General features: G+C 40.8%; 1 pseudogene; it reads right to left on the reverse strand.

The window, feature by feature from the left end:
- Positions 1-3,884: 3,884 nt before the first annotated feature.
- On the reverse strand, positions 3,885-4,835 carry LOC130367216 (olfactory receptor 488-like; annotated as a pseudogene).
- Positions 4,836-5,691: the final 856 nt, after the last annotated feature.

Below are 5,691 nucleotides of genomic sequence, written 5' to 3' on the forward strand. Positions count from 1 at the left end.
CTCCTCCGGACCAGGTGGGGGGCGTAGTCTGATGATACACCGGACGGTGTGAAACAGCGCTGTCACTGCAAGCTCTCTGTTGGCATCCTAACCCGACCTGACTGTTTTACCTTTTACCTTTTGCACGAATAAAGAAGATTCAGCACCAGAAGTGGCGAGTGCCTCTTTACTTCTTTGTGGTTTATTTTTATTTACACAGTTTTTTTATGGGAAAAGGGGGGTGATTCAAACTTTTATTAGGGAAGGGGTTAAATGACCTTTATTAACTTTTTTTTTCACTTTTTTTTTTTTTTAGTGTTATAGCTCCTATAGGGACCTATAACACTGCACACACTGATCTTTTACCCTGATCCCTGCAAAGCCATAGCTTTGCATGGATCAGCGAGATAGGGTCTTGATTGCTCAAGCCTGTAGCTCAGGCTTGGAGCAATCAAATGCCGATCGGAAGTGATGGAGCAAGGTAAGGGGGCCTCCGCTCGCATCCTAGCTGATCGGGACATTGCAATTTTATTGCGATAGTCCCGATCAGCCCGATTGAGCTGCCGGGAAGCTTTTACTTTCGTATTCAATGTGGCGAACAACTTTGGGTTAATAGCGCATGGCACAACGATCTGTGCTGCGAGCTATTAGCCCAGGGTCCCGGCTATCAATAGCAGGCGGGACCGACCCGGTGTGATGCGGGGTCATGGCGTACAGGTATGCCCTGCCTCCTTAAGAGGTTAAAGAGATAACATTTAAAAAAGGTCCACAAAGGGGAATACCCCTTTAAGTAACACTAAAGCCCTGTGACTGCACTGTAGGATCATCATCCCCCGATAGTATGAGTGATGAACACAGATGTGGTATAATAATGAGCTGCTGTCAAAAAGATAAAAACATATTAAACAAAGTCTCTGCCTAGATATCAGGGATTGCCATGTCACATATGATCTACGTCAATCCCTACACCCTGAGGTGCGCCCAGTCATTTGGATGCTCACTCTCAAATTTCTGTTGTACAGGCGTCGTTCCAATAATGGTAATGCGTGTCTGGATCTCTGTTTGAGTTTTGATGTGGGAGGCCGTCAGAAATGCCGCTGCACTGCTTCATTGTCTCCTATTCAAGGGAGAGAGGAGTTTTATATACCACTCCTTCTGTAAGGCCAGACTAATGCCGCCTCTTCTAATGCCACCATCATCACAGGATGGCCTGGAAAGCTTACCTCATTTTCATTCCTGCAATGCCTGCTATCCTGGCATTCCCCACCACAACCCAATTCAGGCCCCGGTAAGGGCTTTGGTGGTTAGGCGGCTTCCTCCCACTAAGGCTTCTCAAGCGGCCCGGCAGCACACGATCTCCACAGCTGAACATGTCGTGTGCCACACTACCTCCAAGCAGCACCGCTGGATGTCCGCCCGTCGCCACACACACACTCGACTGTAGAATTAATAGTGGGAGTGGATATCTGAGGACCACTGAGATCGCAAACCCAATTTGGTGTAATTTAAAAATAGAATAAAGGCACAGTGTTAGGCTGGGTTCACATCACATTTTTTGCCATACTGTTTTCAATCAGTTTTTCTAAAGAAAACAGTATGGCAAAAAAACGGATGGAACCGTATGGTTTTTCCCATACAGTTCCATCTGTTTTAATGCGATATGGTTTTCCGTATGCATTTTTAAACCGTATACTGATTTTAAAAGTGCATACAGTTTAGTTCATTTTTATTTAAAAAAAAACATGAGTTTTTTTAAAATTTTGGCCATTTTTAACCTCGCCCTGCGCTCAGTCCAAGTATTTAACACCCTGCGCCTGGTCCCGCTGTGACCCCGCGTCAAACAGGGTCGGTCCCGGCGGCTTATGATAGTCGGGATGCTGGGCTAATAGCATGTGGCACAGATCGTTGTGCTGCAAGCTATTAACCCTTCAGACGTGGCAATCAAAATTGACCTCCGCGTCTAAAACAAAAGTAAAAGCTTCCCGGCAGTTCAGTGGGGCTGATCGGGACTATCACAATAAAATTGTGATGTCCCGATCAGCTAGGATGCGAGCTGAGACCACCTTACCTTGCTCCGTCGCGTCCGATCGGCATTTGATAGCTCCAAGCCTGAGCTACAGGCTTAAGCAATAAACCCCCCATAACGCTGATCCATGCAAAGCTATGACTTTGCAGGGATCAGGGTAAGAGATCAGTGTGTGCAATGTTATAGTCTCCTATGGGAGCTGAAACACTGCAAAAAAAAAAAGATAAAATAAGTTAATAAAGGTCATTTAACCCCTTCCCTAATAAAAGTTTGAATCGCCCCCCTTTTTCCATAAAAAAAATTTTGTAAATAAAAATAAACATATGTGGTATCGCCGCATGCGTAAATGTCTGAACTATAAAAATATATTGTTAATTAAACCGCATGGTCAATGTCGTACGCGCAAAAAAATTCCAAAGTCCAAAATAGTGTCTTTTTGGTCACTTTTTTTTATATCATGAAAAAATTTATAAAAAGCAATCAAAAAGTCAGATCAATACAAAAATGGTACCAATAAAAACTTCAGAACACGGCACAAAATATGAGCCCTCATACGAGCCCGTACGTGGAATAAAAAAGTGATAGGGGTCAGAAGATGAGAATTTTTTTCAGACGTACGACAAAATCAAACTTATATAAGTAGAGTATCATTTTAACCGTATTCACCTACAGAATAAAGATAGGATGTCATTTTTACCGAAATATTTACTGCGTAGAAACGGAAGCCCCCAAAATTTACAAAATTAAATTTTTTCTTCAATTTTGTCACACAATGAATTCTGAATTCTGTTTTGATGTGGATTTTTTGGTAAAATGACTAAAGTCACTGGAAAGTAGAATTGGTAATGCAAAAAATAACCCATAAAATGGAATTTTATGTGCAAAATTGAAAGTGTTGTGATTTTTAGAAGGTGATGAGGAAAAAATGGAAATGGAAAACGCTTAGTCCTTAAGGGGTTAATGGGAGGGCTGTTGGGTGGGGACTTTAGGATGCAAATGCGCATGTGCAAATTAAAAACTGTATACAGTTTTTCATTGACGTCCATTAAAAAAAAAACTTATGCGGTTGCAGTACGGTTTTTAAACCGGAGACCAAACCATGGTCAACTACAGTTTTGAGTACTGGGGAAAAAACGTATTGTAAGCAAACCTTACGCAACTGGATGCATCTGGGTGCAAATGGTTTTCAATTTTTTGTCTATGTATATGCTTTTCAATATGGTTCCATACGTTTTCAATAATGAAACGTACATACTTGAAAAACGTGGTGTGAACCCAGCCTTAGTGAGTTTACAAAAAATAATTGCTCCTGATTTGGCAATAGTATGGCATATAGTACAATGAAGGGTACAACATTTATCACAAAAAATAGGCAAAAAGAAGCATTTATTGGAGAAACCAGGAAGATTCATAGGTGTAAAAACAAAGTCCAGCTCACCTCCCAATCTTCGGTGCACGGACCTGTGCCCAGCTAGGCTCACAGCAATACTTGAAAGTAGATGAGGGTCCGGCACTACATGAAAAGGCAGCTTTATTGAAGATTACATCACACAGTAAAACGACTATTCCATCAGACGCATTTCGTGCGCAATACGCCGATACGAACAGACACACAGCGATGTGCGAGTCGCCGCGCGCATGCACAGTATACACGCACATCGCGGCAGCTCTCGGCCTAGCTCATAGAGCAGGGGGAGCGGCTGCGATGTGTGCGATTACACCGCACATGCGCAGTGACTCGCACATCTCTTCAGTGTGTCTGCACGTAGCAGCGTATTGCCGCTTCAAGCAGGCACATCTAAAGGCAGCATACAGAGTTCCTTCAGTGGTGGATCCGGAGCATAAAATACACTGTAAATCTGCTCGTCTGAACGTACCCTTATTGTCCTACTATTACTATACTGATTTTTTTAAATTCTTTCTTTATAGCACTTTTGATTTCCTGGTTCCTTAGACTGTAGATAACTGGATTCATAAGTGGAGTCACCACAATGTACAGGAGAGATCTGTACATGTTCTCATCACTATGGCTCTTATTGGATGGACTCATGTAAACTGTGATGAGGGTCCCATAATAGGTGCAAACTGTGGTCAGGTGGGAACTACATGTGGAAAAGACTTTTTTTCTTCCAGTGGAGGAAGTAATCTTCAGTATTGTGATAAATATGTAGATATATGTTATAACAATGAAAGCAAATGGGCAGAATAACATGAAAATGGAGATAACAAAGTCTTCAATTACGACTACAGAGCTATTTGAAGTTATTAATTCTATAACTGGGCGGAAATCACAGATAAAATGGTCAATAGTATCCATGCCACAAAATTCGAATTGACTTATTGTAACAATTTCACTTGACACTACAACGACCACCAAAGACCAAGATCCAATCATAAGCTGCACACATCTCTTAGGGTTCATCAAGAAGGTATAATGAAGTGGGTTGCAGATAGCTAAGTATCGATCATAAGACATTACGGCCAACAGGAAACACTGAACGGACCCAAAAATACCATAAATACACAACTATTTCAGACACCCAATGACAGAAATGACTCCTCCTCCATGCTTCAGAATCATATCCAACATGACTGGTACCACAATGGTGGTGAGAAGAAGATCGGCCACAGCTAGGTGTTTGAGGAAGTAAAACATTGGAATTTGAAGACGTTCTTTAAATGACACCAAGAGGATGATTAAAAGGTTCCCGACCACTATGACAACGTAAATGACAAGTATTAAAATGAAAAATAAAATTCTAAAGTTATAAGGACCGCGGAATCCCAAGAGGTGAAACTCTGTGACTTTTGTCTTATTTTCTTCACACATTTTCAAAACCTTTAACCTATGAATTGGATTAAATAATCAATATAGAATTATACAGGCAGATATGATACTTTAGTACATAATATATAATATAGTAAATTATTTAACATTCCATATTTATTAGTTTGGGGCTAACAGAAACGAAAACAAATATACAATGGGAAAAACTGTTTACAGCATCTGTAGGAAAATATTTTACTTAAATATTATTAATAATAATAGAGACAACAACAATAACATTATTATTAAAATAAAAATAATAATATTTTGTGAAAATGATAAAAGTTAATAAAAAAGTTTTGTGAAACGGATTTGTGTCTAGAATGGTAACATTTTCCCGATATCCCAAATGGGGCACAAATCTTACTCATTGTCTCTGATCTGTTCCCAAAATCTTACCTGTTGTGGCCAATAAATCCAGAGGTCATATATGGATCTCAGATGGGGCTCCCTCAATTGTCTTACGTTTGGACAAACTTAACTAGATCTTCTTGGTGGAAAGGCTTCATATATGATTTAATAAAACAGTACTAACAGAAAAAAATATGTATTTTAAGTTATGTTGTAAACACCTTTGTAGACAAGACATAAACTACACAACACATCTAAATTTCCAGACTTATATGTTACACAACAACTACCTGGGGTACACATGATTAACCCCTTAACGACCATGGGCGTAAATGTACGTCCTGGTGAGGCAGTACTTAGCGCACCAGGATGTACATTTACGTCCTGTGTATGACCGCGAGCATCGGAGCGGTGCTCGCGTCATATATGATAGGTTCCAGCTGCTAGCAGCAGCCAGGGACACGCCGGTAATGGCCGACATCCCTGATCGCGCGGATGTCCGCCATTA

This window comes from Hyla sarda, chromosome 4 (assembly GCF_029499605.1).
Source record: "Hyla sarda isolate aHylSar1 chromosome 4, aHylSar1.hap1, whole genome shotgun sequence".
Classification (NCBI taxonomy): domain Eukaryota; kingdom Metazoa; phylum Chordata; class Amphibia; order Anura; family Hylidae; genus Hyla; species Hyla sarda.